Below are 14,514 nucleotides of genomic sequence, written 5' to 3'. Positions count from 1 at the left end.
ACGCTACAGTCGACCGGCCTATGCACAGTCCTTACTTAAAGCTGGACGAAAACCATACCCACAAGCTCGCGAAAGCCGTTTCTGCACACACACTAATCGACATCCTTGCCGCCGCGATGAAGGTGTAAAATGAAATGTTACCATCGTACCAACTGCCGTCGCCGCTCTCACCTGCACGAGCCGGGGTTCGAACAATAAGAACAATAATCATACGATGTGAACCAATTTTCCCTTTCCCGAAGCCGCATCAAGTGGGGTGCGAATTACATCTTCATTACCATTACATGCAGGGGGTGTATGAAATAAACCATCGGCCACCAGCCGGCCAGCCGACCAACCGGATGCCCCCCATTTAGGACCCCATGCTGGCACGCGGGGTGTAAATTAAATTACAATTTTCCGCTGACCCTTGGCGCAATGGGGATCGTCGTTTCGAAAGCATTTATCTAAAATTGCCACTGCCCAAATAGTTGCCCCACTTACCTGCCCCGACGCTCCACAGGCTGCGATCGATCGGGCGCAACCGCAAAGGCAACGCGTGGTGTTTCCTAGCGAACGCGCGCGTGCAGGCTTCAAAAGGTTGCGGGTACTGTGTGGCTTTGGAGCCGCCATGTGCACACCACGATCGCATGTACTCGCCGACCCCGGCCAAGTGCCCCGGCGAGCAAACATATCATCATCGAAGGCTTTTATAAAACAATATCAATAAATTTTTATTGCCATTTTATCGCATAGCTCACCGTTCCCTTTGACCGTTTGTCTGTTCGGTTGTTGGTTGTCCGGCACACCGTTGCGGACAGGCCAATGTGGCACGGGAAATTGCGCATTGGTGCGGCCTTCGAACCGGGGAGGGTGCCATAGAAAAATTATTATCCTCCAAAGGAGCGCACACAGAGCAGCCGAGAGGATCGTAAACGATTGCTCGGTGGAAGTGTCACCATGGGGACGGTGTGGTTCGATACCGGAACGGGTAATGCCAAAACCGGTTCGCCGGTTCCAGAAGGGCCGGCTGCAATCATGGTGGTGATATTTTCAGCCCACAGTAAAACAAATCAACTGCATAAAGATGGCCTGATCGATAAAGCAATTAGAAATAAATCGTTGCAAAAGGGAATACACAAAGCTAGCGCGGAAGTCGTCTCATGCTTCTTCATTGAAGCATTAAATTGGAACTAAATAATACAACATAGTCTAGAGAATAACACATATAATAATGCCTCTTTCCCTTCGATTGCTGTCAAATAATCAAATTGGTGATTATAATCATCTTTCATTGCTGGAAAACGTGTTCAACAGTATTTTAGGATTGGGTCCTGGATTAGATTTCGTCCACTACCTGACTTGTACGAACTCGAGCGCTTAACAATGGCTCTATTAAACCCTTCTTACAACGGATCCGTACATGAGCTATAAAAGCGCAGGCAATTGCAAGAAATTTCAAATCAGATTCCGCCATGTTCTGACGACAAAAATACATAAATTCGAGCAAATGCGTGCATTAGCTCGCTTTTCGTTTTCACTTCTGCAACGTTGTCGATTGACTCTAAAGCACATCCCCTCTCCCCGGAGAGCTCATCACTACCAGTAACAGCAGTGCAAGCCCTGTACAAGCTTCCTCAGCTGCAAAAGGCAGCAAACGAGGGGATCGGAAACGCGTGTGAGGAATTTTGAATACAATGCGAATAAATTTTAATGTGTGCAACCGCACCGATCGTACCGATTGCGCCGCCGCTGCACGGTTTGCCGAAGTGCGAATTGCATTTGCAGCACGCGCGTGTGTGCGTTGCGTGTGGATGGCAAAAAAGGCCATATTTCCATACACTGCACCGAGGATCGAGGATCGCGCACACCAAAGCGGATCCGCAGTGACAGACCGACATTAGCATCGCGGCATGTTTCCTCGCCGGGCGTTCTCTCGCTGCTGCTGTGCCTCGAGGGAGCAGGGTGACGCAGGATGCGGAGGAGTTAGGGCGAGAGAGAGGGAGTGAACTGTCGATGAATTTATTGACTCGCATGCCTACCTTGCCAACCGTCATCGCTTCCTCCCGAGACCAATAATTTCGCACATTTCTACGCGATCTGCTCCCGAACAAACTCGAATACAGCATCGGCAAGGATGGGCAGGGGGGAAAGCGCGTTCGCACTCACGATCAAATCGGACCCGGATTCGATCGAACACGGCTTGTCGTTTTATTTGTTGCCTCTCGTTTCCTCCTTCTCCGTGTCTGCCCGGTCCGGCCACAGCAACACCTTGGCCTTGGTGTCGAAGCGCAGATCGAATCGAGCTCGATGTTATTAAAACATATGTTCCCGATTGGATTCCGATGCACTCGGAGCGATTATCCGAGCGCACGCAGGCATAAACAAAGGCACCAATTCAGTTCAGCAATAGGAATGAGTTTAACGTTTCCGATTCTTTCTTTTTTTTCGCACCCATTTCAAGCCCGTACCGTACCGTGCCGAGGGGAATGCAAATAAAAAAAAACGAAAGACTTCCCGATACGCGGATAACACAACACGAACCTGGTGCGTTCTCATCACTTCGCGCTCTGCGCGGTCCAGAAATGCACCAGAAGTGGAGCCATGTGGAACGATCTGCTGCTGATCGATCTAAAGCACATTTTTCCTATGCCATCTCACCAAACTCGTTCGAGCTTATCCACCTTGGCTACCAAAATAAGGAGTGCAGGGGAGGGCGGATGGAGACATAACTCTTGTACGTGTCGTGTCGGGTGTATTTTCACCCCGTTTGTCTGTGTCAATGCAATGGGGCGAGTTTGGGGCGAACGTTATCAGCTCGCTGCATCTGGACTAGATCCGAGAGGCAAACGCATTCGGGACGATGCTTGTGGGGATGGTTCCCACGGTTCCCGCTCGGTCCGAGTGTGACTACTTGTTTTGGCACACCGAACATGAACCGTTCCCTTGTAAATGCGCTAGTCTTTCGTTTCGGAACATCGACCAATGAGGCAGAGTGAAAAGTAAAAGTGGCTTGCCCACGGGTATTACTTACAGTTGCAGATTCATTTCTGCTTTGACGTCACCCACAGCGAGAGCAAATTGCAACACGTACAGTATCATAACAACAAACAAAACATTAATAATCACAAACGAAGCATGCTCTGCCAGTTATGATCGTTTATGTTTATTTACAAACCGACCGGATCCAAGCCCATGGAACGATGCCTCCTCACGAACATCGCAAACGATGTTAATTGCCAATAAGTACACACAAAAGCCATTCTCCGCCCTTGTGAAGACATTCTCCAAATTCCAGCCAGTGGGTGATCCTGTTTAAAAACCAACCCACCAAAAAAGCCCGCTTTTCTTTATTTAACTTTCGGCAGACGTCCCTCCCGTGACACTCCTCCAGGCAGGGTAATCTTGAACCGTGCATCAGCACGTTAGAGCGTTTTGTTCTGCCTCGTTCAATGGAGCCTACCTACGGCCTACAGCCAACAAAAAATCATCGATCAAAACCCCTTTTTTAAGGGAGGGTGAGGGTAGACAACTTATGCTCACGAACACACACACACACACATTGAACGTCTCCCGCACTCGAGATGGATACCGATCTTGATCGAAAAGGGATCAATCTCGAGCGTACGAGGGGTGTACCAAAGGGGGTTGTTGTTTTGTATATCGCATGAGCATGAGCAACATAATCACGCGGGATCCCCCGCCTCGTTCGGTCTCCTGCCGCGCGTCCGGAATCGGGCGTCAAAAGAAGCCTTCGTCATCGTTCCCGCGGGTATCCCGCCCGGGCCACGCACGTCACGCGATGAAGTGACGATGAAGGCGGCAAACGATTCAAATCAAAATAGATTTATTTAACAAATTGAATTAATCACCGATCACCGATCACTGGGCCCGTGTTTCTGTGTCTGTGCTTTCTTCTCCAAGCTCTCCCCACCACGCACACACACACATGCGCCTCTTCCACAAACCGGATCGAATTCATACGCCGCTCGTCCCGATCGCTGATGGATTGTGATGAAATTCTTAGCCGCGAACGACCAACAGTCTAATGCTGCTAACGATTTGTTTGCCACCCCCTGCCCCACCCCAAAAGACTCCTCCTTTGGGTCCCACCACCACACGCCGATGCTACATTATAAATGATCGTAATTAGTGGTACCTTATTGCTTTGGCAGCAGCCGTTCGTTTCGGTGCAGCTGGCTGCGTCGGGTCGTCGCGCAAGGAAAGTGGCAATAATTAATTGCCCGCGAGCTTTTTGGCACAATAGCAGCGGTTGGAGCGTGGATGGGGCCAGCGGCTGCGGCGGCAGCATATTGCGCTGCCCGGCGTTGCTTTTTAACAAAATTGAATTTGTAAACGAGATCGAAAATGTGTTGCGCTTATTGCCAAAACATTAATCACTGCGCTCAATGAGCGTGGCAAAGTGAAGGGTTTTACGGTGTGGAGAGCAGGCGAAGGGTATCGCCGGACAGTGGAGCGTATTTCGACCCACCTTGATTCGATTTTAGTTATCTTTGAAGCAAGCAGCTGATTAAAATAGTAGCTTTAATGGAATTCGATTGCTTTCATTTCATAAGATACAAAAAGAGGATTCTCTCTGTATCTAATACAGATGGCAAACTTGTAAATTTACACACAAAATCATAATAAAAACATAAAAAAGTAATTTTCCATAAATTTTAAAATCACCAATGAAGTGAAAAATACCTGTTTAATGTATGAATAGCTTTCCTCAAAAATGTCCGTCCACATTCTCATTTCTCCCTCCGAACACAATGCATGATCTTCGTTCCTATTGCCTCAAGAAACGTAACACAACCTTCTCGTAGCACAATGGACAATCGATTACTCTCCTTTTCCCCCTCCAGCAGCAAAAGAACGCGAAAGTGCGCGTGCCCATTAGCTTCGAACATGGGAAAATTATGCACAGCCCTCCCTCCAAGTCCCCCCAAAAACGAGCGTGTGTACCAAGCCATTCCCCACACTTTAGAGAAGGTTAGAGCCTTGCCTTTTGTTATGTTTTCGACACGCGCTCCTCAACCCAATCCCCATCCCGGGACAACTCCCTTTCGGACACATAAACACATTCCAAGCTCGTCGTCACCAGAGTGGCCGGTGTTGCTTCAACCTGAAAACCCTGAAGGGGCGGACGGAGGAAAGCTCCCTCTGCACGGTGGGAACCAAATTCGTGCCCCCCGTTTCACCTAGCTCATTGTGTTGTGTGTCCCCATGCCCCGCTATTTTGTTCTTTAGACACCGTCCTAAATGAAGGTGTTATTCAAATCGTTCGATTCCGGGCACGGGCTTTTGCGAAAGCATTCCCATTTTATTATTTTCATTTTGGTTCCCACCGTCGCACGCTGCAAAACATTCTTCTTCGCATTGCACAATGCTTCCAACACCCCTCACCGCTCTTGAGAAGGCACACCACACCCCACCGGAAGAGGACCCGCGATGGGTGGAAAACGAGACAAGAAAAACGATCGGACGGACGGAAAAGTCGCACAACGGTCGCGCAATCGCGACCATGCCTTCGATCGATTATTCGCGCTGGTTGATTATTTAATTTGATACAAATTGCCCACGACGCTTCCCGATCCCGATCGTGGCCATTGTTTTGGCGGGGCTCACCTTTTCTTGGCGCTCGGCTGGCGCACGCTGACGGTGATGCGATGCAATCTTTTTCCCTTTTGCGCTGCTTTTTTCCCGCTGCCACGACAGTGGGCGACAGCGGTAGAGCTTTTTCTCTCCCCATTTCACACGAATCACCGTCCTGCGGAGGAGCTCCACGGTTGTCTCCTAATGGTGTTGTTTTACCATTATTCCCTCGTTTTGGGGCCTCGACACTTGCAATTGTTCGTCCCGGGTTGTCTCCTCTCGGTGGTCCCATTTGACTGTCGCAATGTTTTTACCATGCAGTTCGTCTCGTCTTGGGTGCTTTTTCTTATTGTTATTACTGTAATCAATGAAAGATGGTCGATGTTGTCTCGCGATTCACTGTTTTGCTCTTATTCTGATTCGTTCATTGAAGCAATCTGATCGGAATGGCGGCAAATCTTCTCTAAGCTCGGCAACATTACATTATATTTTGAGCAACAAAGCTCATTTAAGGATCCTCTCAAGATCAGCCTATCACTTAAACACTTAACTACGAAAATTGACACCCAAGGATTTCTGCAAAATCCGTCAAAAGATCGCCAACTTATCGTCACCCACAAAAACACACACACACTTCAAATCGCTTCAAACGAATACCGAACCGGTCCGATACCGCACGGCAAAAGTTCAAACGGACCCACGGGCTTTACCGTTCCCATTCGGCTATCAGTTCGCATCTTTGTTGGGTGTCAATTTATGCTATTTATCCAAGCAAAAGAGCGAAACACCGGAACCAAACGTAGGAGGAAACACTTCAGTATGCACAGCGAAAAAAAAGACCAACCCGGTACTGATCCTCAAACGATCATACACAAATCTTAACACGATTCTACAAATCAAATGCCGCCTCGTTTGCAGGCACACGGGCTCGGCACTGTTGTTTGATTAGCCGGGACCGGACCGTGGACCGTTTGTGTTTGCTTTGTCCCATGAGCACTATTTTCACCTCGACCTCCAACCCACCATTCCTGCAATCTTGGCCAGGACTATTCCGTTTCCTACCGTAGATAAGTCCGTCGGGGAGGGATTTGCGGTCCTCCGGCTCATGGGAACGATCGATTTGTCGCACCAGCGCAGGGCGGCAACCGAGCTCGCTTTACATTTATTGTTTTAAGTGATGTTTGCTCTTTCCCACTCACATACACACACATACGGCTTCACTTCCTGCCTTAAAGCATCGCCGATGGCATTATTACAGTGTCCCGGCACCGTTGGCGGATCTTTACGGGGCTCAACCGGTCGTTTCAAAAGCACTTGAAAAAATGTTTTAATATCGAACAAACATCCTCCAGCTTGGTCGGTTGCGGTCAGCACAAACGGAGCATTGAAACGATGCGTGTTTTATTTTTTATTTTTTTCTCGGGCCGGTAATCATGATAAACCAACATTGTGCCGAAAGCCGCACACGCACCGCACCGCTTTCGGAGAGCTTTCCGGGGCCACGGGCCGCTCGTAAAACAACGCCCGAAAAGCGCCACGTCCTCTCTAACGTGTCATCGAATCGTTTCACTTGGAAATGTTTCAATTTTGTGGTTGCGCATGCGCTCCATCTCCCTCTTTTTCTGCTCTTGTCCACAAAAACCCAATGTCAATATTGACCGATCGGATCGGTGCATGGCGGTGAGAGCGGGGAAGATTGTTTCAGTTCCGGCCAAACCCAAAGGCCAATAAAGCCGAAAACACCCCTGCGATACCATGCTTTGCGAAACTTTGCGGCACATAGACATTGATGGATGCGCAAGCCCGGTACGCTGACAATGTAGCTCAGGGCCCAAACCCAAACCTTCCTTCAATCGGGGGACCAAACAAAACCGTCGGCAAAACAAACAAGCAAAATATTGATCCGGCAAACATGTTTACCATCGATTTGCACCTCGGGTTTGCAGATCGGCGCGTTTGAACGCGTGCAAGGGTCCGGATCCTTTCTGCTCGAGAGGATCGAAAAGTGTGAAGTTGGTTGGGTTGCAATAAGCGTGGCAAAGAGATGGCTGCCACGCGCAGGATATACTCCATTAAGAGTGAATGATTGCGTCTTTTCACATCTTATTCTACAAGTTTGGTATTTAAAGCTAGAGTTTAGGACTATTTCTTCTATACAATAGAATATCTTAAACAGCTGCTGCTCGTCTTTAAATTGATGTCACATCTCGTGTCCTCAATGAAATTTCGCTCCATGCAGGTGTCTACAATGTCTAAAACATTCTTGACAAGATAAGGCAATAGTGTCCAGATAAGCTTGTCACAAAAACCTTGTCAAGCTGTTAACTGTGCTGGTAATTCATTCTAATTTCTGACGGAGAATAACACACCAACAAAACAAACAATACTAATCATACTTTCAGAAGCATCAAGAAGCATCGATCCCCAACGATCAGCTCATACACGGCTGATCACCAATGCGTCCTGCTCGCTCGTCCCTCTCGCCAACCCGTACAACAATTAACCAACCCCGGGCCGCTCGATAAGCCAATTGCCACGATCAAACGACACTGGCCGCCGGCACTTCACACTTCAGCGATAAGTGCGAGACTGTTTGTTCAGATTCGGCGTTATCATCATCACATCAAACGGCACCGCCATCGGTTTGGAAAACATCCCTGCCATGGCCTGCAGATGGTTAGCAGCGAGCTAACGACACTATCGTCAACCGCTTTTCACGCTCACCCTTCAAACGGCAACAAGCCAGCCCCGCCAGCCCCGGGGTGTCGAAAGGCTGTAATTTATGCTCATTACGTCTTTCAATTGCGTGTCAGATAATTAGGCGTGTTTTATTTTAGAGCGTTGGAAGTTGGAAGTGCGAGTTCCGCAACAGCTCCGCTTATCATCGGAAACCCTTGTGGATGATGTTCCAATTGGAATGTACGGGAATTTGGATGACCTAATAAATACAAATTAATGGTTGAATAGAAACACATCAACGAAGCCAAGCTCTTGGTTGCGTTTTTCTTATAAGAATTTGTGTTTTTCGGAACATATTGTACAAAACAAGTCACAAACAACAGCTGCAACTTTCACTGCGAAATCAGTAAACAACGCATTAACTTAATGCCACAATCCATCAATATCCTGGGCAGTGAAAGTTTTTCCCCAATTCCAGTGGCCAAATATGGAAAAGCGCACCGTTACCGGTCGACCACCACTGCTGCTTTGGGAGAGAGCGAAGCACAGAAAAGAATAGCTAAATTAATGTTTCAACGAAACTTATGGCGTCCCATGTAAGGTCCCCGTTTGGTGCCACTTGGTGTCGCCTTCCGAAAAACAAAATACACCGAATGAGCGCACAATAATCATTCGCGTCCAAAATTGGTCAGCATCATCATCATCATCGTCAGGTAGCGTCGTTCCCCCAGCATTCCCTCACCCTCGGCACGGATCAAATGTCAGTATATGGTAGAAAGTATCCTCCCCGCGTTGCCCGAGCCTCCGCGAAGATCATTAATAACTACGGCAAACAATTTGTTTAAAACATTTCTCGCTCGCCGTCCGATTTGTTAAGCATGCTGTTTTATGTGTTTTACAATTTTGTTCCATCGAGCCCCGCATTGTCTAGCGTGCACCCCCTCGCTACTCTCGTCTTGTCTATACAGCATCACCCCGGGGATTTGGCTCCTGGCGTAGGCTTCTACGCATAATGGTTCGCGTCTGACAACATTCGCCGAAAACAACAAGAGAAGACAAAAAAAACAAATGATCTTAGTTCCTTCAAACGAGACGAGGCCGCCGACAGGAACAGATACCCGAACAGCTCGGTAGTCTGCCGAAACAAAGCCGATAAGACAAGGTGCCACTATGCGTACCAGGATCCGGGCGCTGCTGCTGTCCTGTGCTTGTGGGTCGAGCGAGTGCGTCAGGCTTTGGCCCGTTCCTACAGAAAAGATAAATGATCACTCACTCACTGTCTCTAAACTCTCGGTACCCGGGACTAGGGATCGGAGCCGTTTTTGGACGAACCGATTCCAGGATACATGTTTCCAGGGCAGTCGATTCATTAATAATATTCTCCCTGCCGACCGATCAATGCCTGTGGTGACATTACATTACATCCGCGTTTTTGTTATCCAACGCTTGGAATGACCACTTCTCGTAACTTGTTGAATTATTTATCGCACTGCTCGCAACAGCAAACAATCAAACGCGCTCCAATCGGCAACTGTACACGCGTTCTTATCGTGCCGATCAGCTTCACATCCTAAGATCACATCCTTCCATAGCTCCTAGAATCTAATGATCGGAACGGCTTCTGACATTCGCTCATCAATCTATTCTGCAGCCGAGGCACACAAAACGAGCGAATGATTAATTGATTTCGGGGCCGTAACTCGGTCGGGATTTTGAAAGTCAGACAAGGCAACGAGAACCCGAGCACCCAAATTTCGGAAGCCCTACACGCCTGCGCAGCTTGCAGTCGTCTGCAGTTTTATGTTTATAAATTACTTGCACATTCTGAACTGGAGCAGGAGCAGGTAGAGCAGCATCCTTTCGGACACAGGATGGCGTCGCTAAGATTTGCCGACTACCAATCCGAGCGGGCACACTGATAAATGGAGTGAAAACCCGTGCTCCATAGTGCTTCAAACGACCGTGCCGTGCTTCGTTCGCTTGATGCTTCATTTGACTCGAGAGTAATTAATAATGATTTTGGTTCTCGAGCGGATCGAAAAACACAACACTTGTGTCCTGTCTCGTCCGAGAGCCGTAGGAAATAGGAAGCTTGATAGGGACAGTGCCCAAAAAACATATCCTGCTAGAAGCTAGAGCTCAACCGACCGATCATTACTAGGAAAAACAACCAGAAGTTTTGCTGCTTCGCTGAATATTGCCAACTCACGGTAGTCGTTCAAGTAGCACTCTTGTTTAAACAAGTGATTAAGCAACATATGAAGGATGTGAAATTACAAATATTGAGATAATTAAGTTTGTTGGCCATACAACACGCAGCTGCTGGGGAAACAAACATGCCCTTCATATTGGGATGGGCAGCCTTAATTAAAAAGCAACCTTTATTTGAAGTGAGTCTCATCTTTTACCGATGTATATAGAGTTTTCTATTATAAGAAAGCATTGTTAAACATATTTTAAACCATATTTTACCTACATCATAATCCAAATCACAATAAAACTTAGCCTGTAAGCACCAGTGCTAATCACTCCCGATTACATCGATCGTTTTGACGCTAATATCGGCATTAAGATCAATGGCTTGATGGTGCAAGCCTCCAATAAGCCTTGAGTCTTTAAAAATCAATCCATTTTCCCAAAATCCATTTAGCAAGTCAGCTTACCAGCCCGCGCGATTGCCCATCACCGTCACCATACATGATCGTGGACACTTTCGGTAACGTTTTGGGGTTTTGAATCCAAATCCTGCCAACCGATCGTTAACTCTGTGGCCCGATCGCTTGTCACCGTAATCCTTGCGCTCTAAATCGCTTCCCTTGTTTCGGCTCCTCTTCACCTTTTATTGCCACTCTCGTCTCGACCAGTGTCTGTGTTTATAAGCGCGAAACAAAACAACAAACCCCCGCACCGTTAACAGCATTCTTCACTTTCATTAACGAGGGCTTACCGAGCCCGCTGCACATAATCCGGCCGGTAGACGGCAAAACAAGAGATTAGGACCTGTTGAGGAAGCGACCACGCCGTCTACTCGAAGGACCTTTCACGAGAAGTGCGGCCAGGATTCTCAAGCCACTGGCACCGGTCCTCATGGCAATCGACAGAAAATTGGAGCAGTGTCAAGTGGATTGACGTTCTAAGGACGTCTGGGACGATGACGGGCACGAAGCATCAGAAAAGCCCGCTGGTAAACGACGCTTTAACTTTAATGATAGTGATCATAACAACGGATTTGCTGAACAAATCTGAGAGGCCTCGGGGTTTCTCTGCTCTGCGGCGGCGGCAGTAGAAGCAGTACGCAGCAGACCCAAGGGCAAACGCGGAACGATGAAAATAACAGAAAAAAGGGACCGTTTATTCGCAGCTCGGCAGAAGCAGGGCACCGGTTGCGGAACCTTCCCCGAATGCGATGCTATCAACACCGTGTATAATTCTTCAAAACTATGACATTAAGCTAATTTCTCTTCGTGCCTTTCCATCCAGAAGGTTTGTGGCTGTGCTGCTGCAGTTGCTGATGCTGCTGCTGCTGCTGCATGCATGTGTTGCGTGCGTTTGAAGTTAAAACTGTGCACCGGCAAAGGGCAAAGCAAGAGCGAAAGGATAACCGCCAGTTCAAAGGTGAGCACCGTTGAGTATGTTGTTCGAGATGTACACAGAAAAGTATAAAAAAGCACACACACACACATTCCACCTCTGCCGCTTGATATCGCCATCACCAGCGACCAAAACGGCAAACGAAATCCGTAGCATCTTGATCCCTTTTTGGCAGGGTCGTGCACTGGCGCGCATTCCTTCCAAACAAAAAAACAGTGCCTACGCTTGTGCTGGCTCTGGGAAATCGGGGAATGTTGATTGTCGGGCGCGCTGGGCACACACACACACACGCGCACACACACCAGCACGGAGCGACATCGTTATTAGTGGCGATTTTCTTCTAAAAATGAACCACATTTTCCTAAATGGAATTAAGATTGTTTGATTAGGATAACCACAGTGGACGAGCATCAAGATTGCTGCCGCCACCGACGACCACAAGGAGGGAGAAGAAGAAAAAGAAAACATTCCCAAGATAAGGTGCAGCGAACGACGTCAACAGTTTCTCGTTCGTCAGAGCGCAGAAGCTTGATCACTATTTGGCATCACCAAACGTACCAAATGTTTCCCGGAAAAAAAGATCTAACGTTCGAAATGATGACCAGTGCGGGTGACTTGGGCTTACGGCTGAACCCCGGCGAGATGATGATAAAATCGCACCGCTCTCCCCCGTTGTAATGGTGGTGACTTGCTAATTATGATTGCTTGTCCACCGAGGCAGCCCTGATTATTGGCACATACGGGTGAGGATCAGGCAAGGCTGGGATCTGCTGTTAAGATTGTTGCCTTCCAAAGTGGATTTAGAGCGAACACTGTCTTTATCGAATTAGTTTTTGATGCCTTTTTAGGCTGGCTTTTCAATGGCGATCAGTTTACCTTTTTGGGAGATTTTGTGAAAATTGATGAAATATTTCAAGCATTCATAACAAACACCTCTCATGGTTACAAGCTTAATCTCCTTTACAACAAGCAACGAACCCCCAAAAAAAACCATTTCAAAATGGAAGCTATTTCTTGTTGCCAAAACGCCATTACTCACCAAGAATTAAACGAAATCCAACCTTCTCCTACCCTCTTCCCTAACCCTACGAGAGAAAATATGATTGCCCGTGAAGTACCGGTCAAAATAAACTCTTCCCAATGACCCTGCGCCCGCCAGACTGCATTAATCATCGCCCGGCACTATCTATCTACTACTGCCGGCCTAGCATCGGATCTGCTGCAGCAGCCGATCCGAGAATCGTGCCCACTTATTTCTTCTTTACATTTACCCAATCGCACACAACAGCAACAGCATCATAATGCGATGCTGTCACTGGACATGCAAATGAAACGAAGCGAAGGGACGGACAAGCAGTCCTGCCTCATCCGCCTGCTTCCATTCCAAGCCACCATTATACGTGCACTACCGCCCATGAAACCACAAAGTAGCCAAATGGTGGCCGGGTGCCGTGTTGTTTTCTGTTTCCCACCAACCAGATTTCCCACCACCAGGCGGCCACCGAGGAGTAGTTTTCCACCGCTGCCTTAAATGTGACGTGCACTAGTATTATTATTCCGAATCATAAATTATTTTATAACATTTATCAAAAAAAAAACCCTCCCCCCCCCTATACCCCCGTTTCGAGCACCGTACGCGCCATTACGCCGTTCGGAAACGCCGCCATGCCATCCTCTCGGACTCTCGCGCGCTAAGGTCAACCGGCGGTGGTTTTTCTGTTCCTTCTGTGCTGTCCATGGAGTCACTCACATTGCACGCTTCAACGCGGCGGAATGGAATGACCAGACCGATTTGTGGCTCGGTTTGCTAGACCGGACGATCGGACAGGGAGCGGGAAGGCACGGCGGCCAGCGACGACGGTGGTGGAAAGGTTAATATTTCTACTTTGCGTTTCGATCCGAAACGCCTTGCCGCGCGGTCCTGGCTCGCGGAAGCCCTCGGGGGAAAATTTCGAGTCAGGTTTCCAAAGTCCGCGGGAACACTACCGACAACAGCAACTGCTGCTTACTTACAATTATGATACCGACTCCAACGAGCTGTCCACCACCGGTGTCCCGGTGTCCCGGTGTGTGGTGTTGCGGTGGCGTACGATCGCTTCGCTTCCCAAGGCTCCAGACTCTTGACGCGCGGGTCACGCCAGTTCCCGAGCCCGGCACCCCCACTCTCTCGCTCTATCTCTCTCTCTCTCTCTCTCTCTCGGCAGCCATATGGCACCGGCAACAGCAATGCTAACAGCCGAAAAAACCCGCGCAGCACGGCAATAAAGACTCCCGCTTGCAGGTTTGCATACGGACAGGGCGAACCAATCCCGGGCAAAAGCGACCAGCGTGGACCAGCGGCTGTCCGCGACGCACAGCGAAATCGGGGCCCACATAATTTCGCTCCCGCGTTGCTGCTCCTCCAGAGCGGCGAGGGCGGTAGAAACCCCAGAACCTGGGCCCGAACCTGCCCACAGCTCGCGTTCTGCTGTACGTACGCCCCCACTTGGGCCGTCCGTGGGAAAGCGCCTCCGGGTGCTTCGGAAAAAAATATTTTATTTTAATCATTATCATGAATGGTTCGTTCGGGCTGATGGGAGGCATTTCTAAGGGGGAGGGCAAGGCAGACAGGGTACGAAGGGTAGGTTGTTTGGGCCTGCCTGTAGTTTGCCCGGTTCGAGCTGCCCG

The sequence above is a fragment of the Anopheles arabiensis genome, chromosome 3 (genome assembly GCF_016920715.1).
Source record: "Anopheles arabiensis isolate DONGOLA chromosome 3, AaraD3, whole genome shotgun sequence".
NCBI classification, from domain to species: Eukaryota; Metazoa; Arthropoda; class Insecta; order Diptera; family Culicidae; genus Anopheles; species Anopheles arabiensis.
This window is presented reverse-complemented; position numbering follows the sequence as displayed.